Genomic DNA, 15,193 nt, shown 5'->3' with positions numbered 1-15,193 from the left:
TAAATGAAGTTTCTACTCCAAATAATTTTCTGAAATATAAACATTTAAACAGTGGTTGTGGTGATAACTTGTTTTCATGACATTTGTTCAAACATTAAATACTGAAAACCGGATTACATAAGACATGATAAATTTCATTAAGTTGTACTGTATCGCTCAACATACTTTATGATGCTTACTCACGTTTATTTCATGTTATAACTAGCAGTAAAGAGGAAGATGATGTTTGTAATCTAGCTTGTAAGACACTGGCTAGCTAGTACGCTAACTGACGGTTACAGTAAAGCTCGTCAGTAAAAACTAATAAAATCTGCCTGTTCTTTTCCTCAAAAACGATAGCACACACTGTGACAATATAGTTTATAAGTAGACCACCAAAAACTTACCTAATCTTGCGGGCACATTTCAAACACGATCTGACTCTGAAGTTCAGTTAGTTGTCTTCTTCTGGTGATGTTTTGTTTAAACCAACCTTCTGCCACCTACTGGTGCACTTCCGCAACCTACTGGTCTAGACTTATTAGGGCACATAGTGGGATTGGGGAAATTTATATATATATATTTTTTTTTTACGTCGTCACCAATCACATGTACACGTTCACATTGCGCATACGCAGGGACTCCCAACACATTGAAGAAATTAAAATAGCAGTAGCAGAACACATACATTTTTTTGTCATATGCTGCAATTACCAAAATCCAGTAAATAACTAGTAAGTTATTAATATAAATATGATGATTTGAAACGCTCTACTGGATTATGAGGCAGCAACAGCTTGTGGGCAAGCCAAAAAGCTGAAATCTGAAAAAGCTGACCAGTTATGTTTACTCGCTTTTCTTAAGTAGATTCAATGATTACTTTTTACAGGGGTTTTTATGTAGAGTTGTCATTTTATTTAACCTGTTTACTGTCACGGGCCCACCGGTGGGCCCACTTGCCATTACATGTTTTAAACAGTAATATCTTAGTCTGAACCTAAAGTAATTTTGACAAACTATATATCGTTTGAAAGCTTAAAGACTCTAGTTTTGATATTTGCTGACTGATTTTTGGAATAGTTTACAGAGCAACTGTAATTTATTAATATGCAAGAAGAGTACTCATCAGAGTCAGAGAGTGCGTTCTGACCTTTACTTTGAAATAGTGATGCACATATGAAATCACGAAAAATCTGTAAAAATCTTTATTCATTTTCATGGAGAGTGTTCAAAAGATAACATCCACTCTATTTTTTGAGAAAAAAAGGTCTAAAAGTGTTTTGAATATATAGAAAAAAACAATAGATTCTCCATTTTTAATGCATTGTGAACTATAACGCAAGTCCAGGGTTCTCGTAGCATGTATTTTATGTGTTTTTTTGAGGTTGAATTGAAATCAAATACTGCCATACTGCCCTTAATACTTCTGATTGTGATGTCTACTTCATAAATATTGAGAAAAGTATGGAAAAACATGTTTCAGATCACTCAAACCATATATGGAAATGAAGGCTCCCTTAAATGGTTACTAATGGGGTTTGATGGTCATCTAGGGGAAAAGCTTGGTACTACGCCCAAACAAAATCTCACTGAAAGCCAATTTTTTGAGATATCAACCTCAAATTGGGAACATAACTTGTTCAGAACTTTGGTTTTTATTTTTTTTTTAGCAGATTTAGAGTAAAACATGTTTTGTAAAATATATATTTTATATAAAATATAAATATTTAAATTATTACATTTTATATTTTATATTTTCATTAACTTAAACTTCCATAACTTTTTTGTAATAAAATATTTATAACTTTCTTCTACTATTACTACTTCTACAATAATCTGCCAAGTGTCTTCTTTAAAAAGAGACCAACCTTAAATCTGTGGTCCAAAGCATTCAAAATTTATAACAGTTTAAGTTGGAAATGTCATTTTCAGGTCTACGCTCAAAAAGTGGAACCGACAGTTAACAGATTAAACAGTATTTTATATATGGTTGGAGCCTATGTGTTATGCAACACCAACTGAACAAATAAAGCACTAAAATATTAATTTAATAGTTAATTTAATAAAAAAATTGCTCATTTAAAATCCTTCTGACTTCAATGAGATTAATGAGATCTGACTTCTAGAGGTTTAAATTAATTTGATGGCAAAAAAAATTATTACATGAAAAGAATGGTAATGGGAAACAGACCCAGTTACAGACAGGCGATCTCTTTACTCTGAAGAACAAAACTGCTGAGAAATGTCTGATGGATATTACTGAAGCTCGACTATGAATGTTTTATAAACACCTGCTATGTGGTGTCACCTTTGCATTCTGTTTTAAATATTCTGATGTCCCCATCAGCTAATCAGTTCATTGGCCCGTGTTGCTCATATCAGCAGTAAAGCTGCTCTCTGGTAAGGTTTGCCAGATTCAGTCACATTAAGTTGTACACATCCATCTCATGCATATCACATGAAACAAAAGATGTTTGATCCCCAAAACTGCAATTATACACCTATGATTAAGATAATGATTTTACTTCAAAATGTAAATCTTCTTTTTGTGTCAAGGTCAATGCATTGGTAATTAGTATTTTCATTCAGTCTTGTTTGCATTTCTTAATCAAATATTTGCTCACTTTAAAGAAACCGTTCTCATGTCATTCAGACTGCTGATGACATGATCTGTTAAAATAATCAGTGTTACTGGGTACTGGCATTGTTATTGCACAGATGCAAGTAAATCTACAATGTGTGTGTCACTGCCACAGGCACGAATACATTCATATTAAAGTAGATCACATAACACGTGTTAAAGGTTTGCTGCGCATTTACAGCTAAAGTCTATGTTTGTGCTGATGAGCAGCAAGGACATTCCATCTGGGAACTATCCCATCATCCTTTGCAACTCTAACCAAACAGAAGGCCCTGAATTGCTCATAAATTCATGATTCCTTAAAGGAATAGTTTACCCCAGGGGTAGGCAAGTTCAGTCCTAGAGAGCCGCAGACCTGCAGAGTTTAGCTCCAACCCTAATCAAACACACCTGAACAAGCTAATCAATGTCTTCAGGATTACTAAGGCTATAGGCAGGTGAGTTTTGTTTCCAGGGTTGGAGCTGAACTCTGCAGGACTGCGGCTCTCTAGGACCGAACTTGCCTACCCCTGACCCAAAGATAAAAATTCTGTCATCATTTACTCACCTTCATGTAATTCCAAACCTTGAATTCTTCCTGGGACTGTTGAAAAAGCTTGTGTGATCAAACAGTCCAAACTTTAAGCTGTTATTCACTGATATTTATCTTTTTTTATATATATTTTTTAAAAATCACCTTTTGTGTTTCACAGCAGTAAGTCGGTCATTCAGGTTTGGAATAACATGAGGGCGAATAAATGCTTACACAATTTAAATTTTTTGGCAAACTTTAAGTGAAAATGTCTTGCACGACTCTTCTCATACTTTCTCATACAATGAATTTCTACAACTTTTCCAGTCATTCAAGATACTGTAATGTATTCTAGATAAAGACTTACTTCGAGCAATTATCTAGCAAATAGGCCTAAAATATTTTAGAGAAGAGCATAAATATGATAAAAATATTATTTTATTTTATATATATATATATATATATATGTGTGTGTGTGTGTGTGTGTGTGTGTGTGTGGTGTATGTTGCCCACACTGTTTGTGCTCAGAGAACCTTGTTTTTGTACTTGAATTAGTTTTTGAGAAGCACTGTTATAATTATTTTTTGAAATTACTACCCCAAAGCTGTGGTAACCGATTGTTACCAGTCCTGAGAGAGATTATGTCACTCCCCACAGGCTGGTTCAGAATCAAAATGGGTTGTGAAATGGGTTAGGTCTTATGGGTCACACATTCGCTGTTCATGCCTGCCAGACTGTTTCTAAACTGAGGGGCTTCTGATCTCTCAAAGACTTGCAATCTCCACTCAGAGCTTAGTAGCACCAACAAACAACACATTTATCACCTCTGAAATGCTGCAGACTTAAAACACTAAAGACTGCAGAAGTCGCACAGCAGGAGACCTTCTCAAACAAAAATCCCTCCATATCACCAGATCAAACTCACCTGCTTACTTTGCCACAGTAAGCTGATCTGCTTCGTTCCTCCCCTGATAACATCAACTATCTCGGACATGTCTGAAACAATCCCAGCCTACATTCAAGCTTTGCCTTGAAGACATAGAGAGACATTCAATCACCTGGGCACAGTTACGCTCTTTCAACGTCAAAAGCTGACGTCCTTGCCATTATTTCTACCTCTCTGAGAATAAGCAAGTCTTTAAATAGCAGCCCTGCATTTAATCATCCACTCACGATTCAAAAGGAATGATGAACCTGGCCTTCTGTCAGAACATTGACATTGGAGACTGAGGCTGCAGCAATTTGATCTATGCATCACTACTGCATTGAGAGTTTAGAGTTGCCAATCATTTTTTAACTGAATCATATCTTAAATTTGATGCATAATATATATGGCATATATAAATTTGATGGAAAAATTTAAGGGGGTCTGAATACTTTCCGTACCCACTGTATATGCTATACATATATGATGCATGAAAAAATATGTGATTCATCAAATTTATATTACTGAATAATATATTACATTTTACTTTTAAATATAATTATATATAAATATCATTTAAATATAATTGATTGAACTATACCAAAATGTTAAATTGAAAGCCCTACACTGTAAAAATAAATCCGTAAAATTTACTATAAAAAATCAGCAGCTGTGGTTGCCGGAATTTTACCGTAAAAAAGACTATAATTTCATTATCTGATATAATGTATACCAACCTATTGAAGTACTGAAATCTGTTTTGTACCTTTGCAATACACTGATAACCACCAGATGCAGGTGGTGATGAGAAAGTCACATGATGAACTTTTAAATAATAACATATATAGAAGGTGCACAGTGTCATTCACAAAAGCGCTAAACACCATCATGGTAACATACATTAAACTGAAATAATGCAATAAACATTCATTTAACAACATTAGGTGTAACACACAACCCTAATATACAAAACTGATAAGAAAAAACTAAGAAGAAACAGTTATTTCAACAAAAAACATTAAATTTGAAATGTAACGCAGGGAATTCTGGGAATGTCAATTTACGGTTATTCACTATAAATTATACGGTCTTTTTCACTTCCAAAAACGGTATACTACCGTACAATTAATGTCCAATACATGTAATGTCCAATACAGTTTTTCACCGTATAGTAGGGGAATTTACCGTTAACCATTTAACAGGTTTTTAACTGTAGCATTTTTACAGTCTTTTACCGTTAAATTCACGGTCATTTTTTACAGTGTACTCTTCACATTTTGGAAGCAACTTCTTAAAAAAAATCTCTGCAGCAGAAAAATTAGTGGTAGATGTTTAGTGTGTTGTGCTAACTTCCTATATGATAGACGGTAAAGTGTGTGCTGCATGTGGGTGGAACAGTTGGAGCTGTGTTGGGATGGAGAGAGGCATGTGATGAGACAATGCAAGTTGCAACCCCACTGTTACTCACACAGTCACACTCTCTTTGAGAAAAGTCGAAAGGCTACTGACAGAGGTGCTGACATGTTCTGTGGGTAAAAATAAAACATAATAAACTAACACACTCAATGCACCCAGACATGTTTGTGAGAGTCTTGCAAACACAGCAGGTGTGATGTGTCAGATTACAATATGAATTGCATTGCATGATTAGACCACATGCAACATACAACAATGCAAGAATGTGAAAATCTCATTACATTAATACGAAACATTATGCTCCACAGACTTGAATAAACAGGTATATCTAGAGACCATTTGGGTTTGATTTGAAGAGTCAGGTTGTCAGGACTGTCAGCTAAGGGTCTCTCTCTACGCCTTTATTCTTTTTTCAATCAGTCTCTCTCTGTTTAATTCATGGTAGAAGACAGACTATGGATACATGCTAGTCAGGCTAAACCACAACGTTTGTCCATAACTAACTACTTAACATAGATGACTATACAAATGGCACATTAATTTAAGCAGCAACAAATATTTGCAATGCTAAGGGTTGAAATTATTGGTCTGGGAATGATACTGGTCAACATGTTGTCAAATGGCTCCATAGCAGAGCCAGTTCACCAGTTACATTATGTATGCTGTCAAATCTGACACATCTCGCTTGAGAGTTGAACAGGCTGGGTCTTTTGGCTCACTGTATGCCTGCCTTCTTGGCCGGATGCTTCTTCTCTGTGAACAGCACTGGTTCTCATAGTCATGAGTTAAATTTTCTCCAAGAGCAAGGTGCGATCTCTGCTCACACACAGGGGGTTTTTGAGTCAGGGCTTCTGTTACTGTATTAGTAGTTTTTCAGTTCAATGCAAGTCTATAACCTCATATTCAGGATGGTGGAAGCAAATGTAAGAAATGCAATTTGTATGTTCTACAGCATGGAGTAAGGAAAGTAAATTAAATTATATTTTACTTAGATTTTTTTTAATCAAATAGCAAATACAAGTTTATCCATAACTACAAACCAAATGTTGGTCATAAACCAGCTACAGCTGAATGACAGCTTAATTTATGCAAAATTTGCATGGCTGTTTCTCTCTCGCTCTCTCTTTTTTGCATAGGTGTATTTATTTATTACTTATATATTCTAATGGTAATGTTAATTTAATGCTTTTGTATTAAAATTATGGTTTCAAACTACATAGAAAGTGAATAGTGCATAAAACAGCTTTTTACTGACGAGCTGTTGGAAATAAAATATATATGCAGGCTACATACATACACACACACACACACACACATATATATATATATATATATATATATATATATATATATAAAAGAGTTTCAAACTTATTTTGTATAATATTCTTGGAAAATGTACAATTAATCTATGCATACAAATGTGTTTCTAAACAGACTACTAACAGCTAATTTGTAAATCTGGATAAGTAAAACTGGATTGAGAATTACCATGTTGTTCACACCATTTAAGAGCAATGAAAAACCAGTAAGTATACTGTATTTAAAAACAGTAAGTATATTTACATAGTCTCTTTCAACCACCTTTGTCTACAAGACGGTTGCTACAATATAGAATGAAGACTTTACTAGGATGTTACCAAGTAACAATTACGCTCTAATAACACTAATTAATTAGTGTAAATAGCACCTGCGCTTCACCTGTCTTGCTAATATCCCATTTACATGAGAAGCAGCGGTGTTTACTGCAGTCACGAATGAGCCCGGAATAGCCTGGAATCTGTCATCACACACAGCACTTATCTAGCCTACATTAGTCTTATACTGATATTTATTATTAGATATTGTTCGAATTGTTTAAACAGAATGAATATCCATAGCTCTTTCTACACTGACCGAAGACTATTAATAAACTACATGGTTAATCTGCTGCGGACAGAGCCGCAAAAATTGCGCTTTGCAAAGTTTCCTACCTTACACCAATATTTGTCGACCAACTTGCTCCTGCTAACTGGGAATATGCCAAACTGGAGACTGTCCGTGGTGATATTTGTAACTTAATTAAGAGGTTACTCAGCTTTTGCTGGACGAGCTGTTTGTAGCGCGCTCCGGAGATGCTGGTGGCTTTGACTCGGCGAGCGCGAGAGAAACTCTCATATCTGTGGAGTCCTGAAGATTGCATTACTCAGTGCTCCATCACTCCCCTGTAACCAGGTAACGGCTCTTCCGCAAGCACACGCCAAGGGAAAGTAGGCGTGATATAAATCACTCCGGTACCCGTTAGCCTGTGTGTGTGTGTGTGTGTGTGTGTGCGCGCGTGCGCGTAGAGGTTTGTTGTCGATTAAGTGCACGGCGTGCTTGCACACTCAAAAATCTTTCGTGCACAAGACTACTGGACAGATCATTTCAGTTAATGATCCCGAATGAGAAGCGTCAGATTTTTCTCTCAGGCAAAACAATGTATTATACAGCTGGTATTATGTTTGATAGACCAATGTGAAACCCTTAAGTAAACTTTGTTACAGCTTTTGAATTCTGAATTCTGACATAAGCAACATTTTCAGTGTTTTTGAATCTATTATAGGCTACAATAATCATTACATGCACAAGTAGGCCTATATTCCACTATAAACCATAATTTTCATATTTTGATCATGCAAGCATCATATAAACGCATTAAACAGATTCTATTACCAGATAAAGGAAAAATTGCGATGTCTTTGTTTTTTTGTTTTTATTTTCAAATTTTGGGAACAAGAAATTTTGCCCAATATACACCTTATTTGAGAAATAATTGCATCTGTGCATTTCTAAACAAACATATTTTTTTAATGATATGATATTATATTACATTTAAGCAGAATATAGATCTTATTTGGAAAATGATGTTCAAAATGTGGTCATTGAATGTAGTGAAAGCCTCAGGGAACAGATTTGTATTGTTTACATTTAAATATTGACAACGTCTGACCTGTAATTTGCTCTTCTGATATATGCAAATATTAAGATATGCAATAAAATATGCAATTATTCTTACATAATAGGGTCACTTTAAAATAACTATAGAAAATTCCCTTATACTTTTGAATTTCTTCTTGAAAACACTAGGTACATAATGCAGTAGTAATGACTGATATAGATCCTAAATGAGCTATCTGGGATCAAAAAGGTCACAAAGGATGAATCTGTGATACCTAGATCAGCTGTCAGCCGCATGAGTATAAGAGAGCCATCAGACAGTTAATGGAATGAGTGATCCGCTCAAGAGGTTAAAAATAAAAGGATTTTCACTGAAGAGTCATACCATATAATGCATGCACAAGAAAACACTCTCACTGAGTGTTTGAATGGTTGGAGACTTTGAAAGCACATGCTACCAGGTAAGAATGGAAAGGTTGCTAGAGTTAACAGCTCTTTAAATAATTCTATCAATTTCACCTTTCAAATTTGGCTTCATTACAGGAACTTCTAGTAAGGTTATGTTTTAAAATCTAATAATTATAATAATAATTACTCATTTAAGTGCTGTGCTAAAAATCCTTTAATTTTGTGTTCCAAATCAAAAAGAGACTGGCCTTTAAAAATAATTATTGTAAATTTATTTGCTATGCTATAACCAAATGTTGGATCCAATCTTTTTGTCAACAAGTTTTCTTTCAATTAGCAGAGGTTTTGTATTTCTTTTTTAGAACGGATTGATCGAAGGCTTTATTGATCTGAGCACCTCTGTTTTTGAGTAAAAAAAAAAAAACTATATATATATATATATATATATATATACATTTTGTGGATAATTTTTTGCAAAAGTCAGCATATGCTCAGATCAATGAGGCCTATGATCAATCAGTTTTAAATCCAATATTTGGTAATAATATAGCATAATGATCAATTTATAAGCAATTTTTTTGAATGCCGGTCATATTTGCATATCTGTGAAAAAAGCCAGTAAGTATTTTTGGAAAAAAGAAAATCCTCTCTTGGTCAAAATGGCCAGAACACAACACAACACGAGGGTTAAAGATTTAGATGTGTTGTTTAGCAACCCTAGTGAATGCATGAGAAGATTGCTTCTCTTCCTTCATAAGCGAGCTAAAACTGGTCCAACTCTGATGTTGTGCCATCAAGATTATGTCACAGGATGCAGGAAATCAATAGCTCATTACTTACACTTGACTTAGGGATCCCTGCCTTGTTTATTCGCCATATCTTTGGCATTTCAAAACTGTTGATGACTTAACAGCAAATCCCAGAGGTGTTCTCTGAGAATCCATCAAAACCTGGGCAACCATAAACAACCATCCATGCCAATTTAAGCATACCATTAGTGGCTTGTCCGAGTGTTAGTTCAGAGGTAGACTGACCGTCTTTTGTATCTGAACGGCTGGGTTTGTGGGTCCATTCCCACAGTGTGCTAAAGGTCATTGCTTAGGTGCACTGGCTGCTTCTGTTCCTGCATCATTAAGCCAGCATGGGGCTTGTAAATGTCAACAAGTATAAATCCCCAAGCGCTCTGCTATGCTTCAGAGCTCCATCATTTGTGTCAAACCGGCCCTACTGTATTCACTGAGTGGGTCTGCTGGCTTGCAAACACTGAAGATTGGCTGATTTCCAATTTAACCAGGACTGATTGTTAATTTGTGCAACTGGTTGTGTATTAAATTGATTGGCAGGTCAAGGCGATCAAAAAAACAGAAATCCTCTTTAGGTAACTGCTTGTTAGTGTAACATACGCCTCTGTTATATCAGATCCGTCAGCCTGCCATTACACTCTAAAAAATGCTGGGTTGTTGGGTCAAATATGGACTAACCCAACTGTTGGGTTAAAAAGCTAATTTAAAAATGTAACCAAAATTTAACCCAACAGTTGGGTTAGTCCATATTTGACCCAACATTGGGTTGAAACAACCCAGCATTTTTTAGAGTGTAGACTATGTAAGGATTTCTGATACAATTCCAGCAGATATGACTGTTGAATGCCTCCTGTCTATGTCAGTTCACACACTTAATGGCCAGTCTAGCGTTTCCCACAAATGATTGTCATTGGGGTCACAGTCTAAACTGTGCACAGCAACAGTCTGATATATACGGTGTGGAAAGTACTTATTGCTTTTGGCCAGAAATAATCATTTTCAGCTATTTTTTATGGTGTTATAGAGGCTATACTATTGAATTATTCTAGCTACACACGGCTGTTGGGGTCATGACCTCATTGTGACATCCCTTGTGGTTTCAGCATGGATAATTTATTAACCCTAATTTGGATTTATGACTTGCTCTGAATTCAGAATAAAGCTTTAGAAACAAGTATGCCTAAAATGTGTTAAGATAAAGCCATAATCTCGCATTCAACAAATTTATTTTCATGTTATAAATGTCTTTGGTGACAGGCAATTTCTTTTTTCCACACACATTACACACACACACAGACACACACAGAGAGAAAAGAAAGTGGTCATGAAACTGTGAAGGAGAAAAGAGAGGTTGATAAAAAAATAATCAGATTTCAAAGATAATTTTTTCCTCTTCACTTGTTTGATCAGCCCATATAACACAATTGACTGAAAGAGAGTGAGAAAATGTAGTTCAAAGAACTTCCAAATAACACTATACTGTAATAATACTGTATGCACACAATCAATGCATATGTTCATTATCCGTGCATCATTAACATTTTATGTGAGATGTATTTTATATGAAATTTATAGGAAATGACCGCACATAACTGTTGGTGATAACACATAAAATGACCATGCTATACATGCTGGTAATTTTACACATTGATGTAATTAATTCAAATAGAAATATACATATAACAGAAGTCATTTTAGCTGTCACTTAAATACACTATTTCTTTGACAGTATGCTGTAAAGTGAGCAATTTTAAAGGTTTAGTATGGACAAAACAACATGAAATTATTTGACAAGTGCAGTTTTCTGTCCTGTTTTGATGTTTTTCCTGCTGAAACAGGAAGCACGGACAGGACCTTGTAAAATAGAGCTTGTTCCTTGAAATAGCAAATAAGCCTTACACTCTTAAAAATAAAGGTGCTTCAAAAGGTTCTTCAAGCGATGCCATAGAAGAACCATTTTTGGTTCCACAAAGAACCATTCAGTCAAAGGTTCTTTAAAGAACCATCTCTTTCTTACCTTTTTATAATCTGAAGAACCTTCTTTCGCCCCAAAGAACCTTTTGTGAAACAGAAACAGAAAGGTTCTTTATGGAACCATTTAGACAAAAAGGTTATTCTATGGCATCGTGAAGCACCTTTATTTTTAAGAGTGTAGTTATGAAAGTAAAGAGTTAATATCTACTGTACAATGTGTGTGTGCATGTTAAAATAATATTAAAATACAGCAACAGTTATAGTTTGCCTGCAGACAAGTGTATATGACAAAATATTGCTACCCCAAACACATACAATATATACAACCTCACATGTCTGTCAATCAGTCTCTAAATGTTCACAATCTTTATCTGGGTTCATATACACAAAAGCAATGGATTGATCTCACCAGTGTTGTTTATGTCCTGAGTAATACATAATGCACAAAATTGTGCACAAAGGTAATCCAATTCCCACATAGACTCCCTTGATATTTCAAAGTCCAGACATGAGGATTGGACGCTTTAGATGGAGTGTGTTGGAGACATGCTCACTGAATATATAAACCTGCTGTTTACATTGTAGTTTGGTTGTGGGCTGAAAATGGTCACATGGCAGGAAGTCCCCTTGTCATGTGACAGGATGTATTAGTACATATATAAACGTATAAAATATATAATTAGTCCCCTTGTCCAAATACCCACACTTGTGGTCTTGGCCACTTGAGAGACCGTGCGCGCGACAGGAAGTAAGTGTGCAAGTCTGTCCCATGTCTTCAAAATGCCAAAATGCAGTGCCCTTAATGGATACTAAATCCACACTATCTCGAATACCACTCCAGAGTGCTGTTCAAGGCTAAGTGTATCCCATCATGCATCATGTTCTGGAAATAAATCGTGATACTTTTTGCCGACATCTCGCGAGAGGTCACGGAAACCTTTCCAATGCAAGTTAAATATTAATATAATAATTAGATATTACATATAATTTGGTAGACACACACTTGTGGTCTTCATCCTCACTTGAACACTTGGGCCAAATACAGGAAATACGTCATTTAAGCAATCAAGTGGCCAAGTGCAAAGACTGCAAGTGTGGGTATTTGGAAAAAAAACAGTGTCATTGGCAGCCTGCTAATTGATTGCAGGTAGAGTGACATTCTCATTTTAGAGAGCATTTGATAGTGTTGTATAATATTAGTCATCAACAGTTTTCCCCAGAGGAGAAAAATTGGACATTTTCAACACTATCTGCTAAAAGGTAATTTAGAATCACATGAAACATAACCCAAAAAACTCAAACTTTTATGTCATGGGGTCTTCGCTGTGCAACTTTCAAGGCTTATGTATTATATTATATACATGTACTGTGTATCTGAATACACAAAGTTTGATCAGTGTTTAATAAATAGTCCTTACAGATATATTGTCATTATACACAATCTTTCAAAAATTTCTCTAAATGTTTTTGAGGCTGCATTTACTTGATCAAAAACACAGTAAAAATATTTAACAATTTATTTTATAATATTTTTACAATTTAAAATAACTATTTGAATATATTTATATATTGAATATATATTGAATATATAAACCCCCCCACATAATTAGGTACAGTGCACATGTGCTGATTAAGACTGTGAAAACACAGTTTGTCCATTTGTTCATTGTATTGGATAGAATGTGTTGGTGTGGACCATGTTGATTAAAAATAAAAAAAGAAGGCAATGATTGTATTGTGCGCAGTGAGCAAACAGAAACATGAGCCACAATCACTGGCACTTATTTAACCAAGTCTGACCTCAGTACCTCAGAGAACAGCAGGTTCTCAACACATTTTCCAACGCACTAAATTGAGAAGATTTTCACCATCAGCAAATCCATGGACACAGCAGCAGGCATTTTGACCCTTTGGTAGACCACCTATATGAATACATTCTTTAGAAGTCTACTTTTAAATTAAACAGTAAAAATTAAATTTTAACAACACTTAATTCAAGCACTGAGATGCAATTTGATGCTGATGGATTGCCCTTGTATCAAAACCGATTCTTTCATTCACTGCAGTGACAAATGAGAGTGGGAGCAAGAAATGAGAGATGAGTCACACGTCATCAGACTCCGTCGATTTATGTAGCCTATGTATCCATCTAACTTTCTGCCCAGAAGCTTTCTCATTTGTTCCTTTCTGTGGAAGACAATCACACAGATTGATATTCTGGTGGCGTCTTCGTGGGATTGCTCTCTCGTCTCATCGCATTGCGAATGACCGGGAGGTTTCTGAAGATCATGCAATACCTCAGGCAGCTCGGCCTCTGAAGCCTGTTTACGTCCACACATGTCGGCACATAATTTATAAACTCTCTTGACTCCACTTGATTGTGTTTGTATTTCTCTCTTTCTTTTTCTCATCTCTGTATTTATTTATTTATTTTGTATCTGATTCCATTCCTTGGTCATTGCACTGACCCCATCGCTGCCTCTTAAGAGTGCTTTATTTGTAAGTCACTGTGATATGTGAGTCATACAGATTTCTTTGTGAGTCACTGAAATAAATACCTTGCCGCATGAGAAAAAAACAAAACATATCTAATATTTTCCACTTCATTGTGTCCTGGTTTGTCCCTCTAATTACCACAACTTTCTGTCATGGTAATCGATCCTGAGTTACTGCTTAAAGGTCCCATATTGTACACCTTTCTGGAGTTTTATTTTAGGTTTTGATGTCCTTAAGAATATATATTTGCGGTATAAGTACCAAAAACCATCGCAATATATTTTTACAGCTCCTCTCTCAGGAGCTCTGCTGAGAACAGGTCGATTTTGGTCTAATTAATATTCATGAGCCTCTCTTCTGATTGGCCTGTTGTTTTCTGAGTGACGCACGGCCAGGCCACCCACAGGTAACTAGGGTCAGCGAAGTCACAGCTCTAGCTGGAGGCAGCAAAACAAAGGGAAAATGAAAATTGTGTTTTTTGGTTACTCTTTGAATTTAGACCCTTCTCACTGTAAATTTATTATTAATCTATTGCTATATCATTGCTAAATTTTACATTCATAGGTGTACATTTTCAAAGAAAACTACCTACTTTTTTATTTTCAGGAAAGATTTTGATGCGTATGTAAACTCTTTAAGAAACTCTAATAATTCTATTACATTTAAGACTCTTTCATGGTGTAAGTTTTATAAGCTAACATAGTATGCTTTGGAGTATTGTTTGTAACCCTTATTGTCTTTTGTTCTTACTTTTCTTTGTAATTGTATGTGCTGTTCTTCTATTGCATAATAAAAAAACAAAAAAAAACAAAGGGGAAACGAGGCGGCCCATTCAAACCAGCGCAGATTCCTCTACATAAGGAGCTTAAAATATCATCTTGTTGTGATGTTGGGTGCCAGAATCGACGTAATACAGCCTCAAATTAGAAATTTGATCGCATATCTGCTGCAACTGCCAGACAAAAAAACGACGACAGCTGTGGTTAAACGCGATAAAACGAGCAGACTGGACAGAAAGGATTGTCAAAAATGCTCGTGTTTGCAGCGCACACTTCTTATCAGAAAAGGTTCAATAAAGTATTGTCTTTTGTTGTTATGGGCGCGTCTACAGATTTCTTGCCATA

General features: G+C 35.4%; 1 protein-coding gene and 1 long non-coding RNA gene across 2 annotated transcripts in view; one reads left to right on the top strand and one right to left on the bottom strand.

The window, feature by feature from the left end:
* The window catches only part of LOC107561354 (uncharacterized), a 21,847-nt gene extending 17,008 nt beyond the window's left edge, over positions 1-4,839 (top strand). Inside the window, exon 3 of the long non-coding RNA XR_001605842.1 lies at positions 4,758-4,839. This is a non-coding gene — a long non-coding RNA (uncharacterized lncRNA). The remainder of the gene's footprint in view (positions 1-4,757) is intronic.
* LOC107561344 (somatostatin receptor type 5-like) overlaps positions 1-7,503 on the bottom strand; it is an 18,108-nt gene extending 10,605 nt beyond the window's left edge. Inside the window, exon 1 of the mRNA XM_016245769.1 lies at positions 7,443-7,503. The gene's annotated coding sequence lies outside the window, so the exon portion shown is untranslated. The remainder of the gene's footprint in view (positions 1-7,442) is intronic.
* Between the last annotated feature and the right edge of the window lie 7,690 nt (positions 7,504-15,193).

The sequence above is a fragment of the Sinocyclocheilus grahami genome, unplaced genomic scaffold, assembly GCF_001515645.1.
Source record: "Sinocyclocheilus grahami isolate Dianchi unplaced genomic scaffold, SAMN03320097.WGS_v1.1 scaffold768.1, whole genome shotgun sequence".
NCBI classification, from domain to species: Eukaryota; Metazoa; Chordata; class Actinopteri; order Cypriniformes; family Cyprinidae; genus Sinocyclocheilus; species Sinocyclocheilus grahami.
This window is presented reverse-complemented; position numbering and strand designations above follow the sequence as displayed.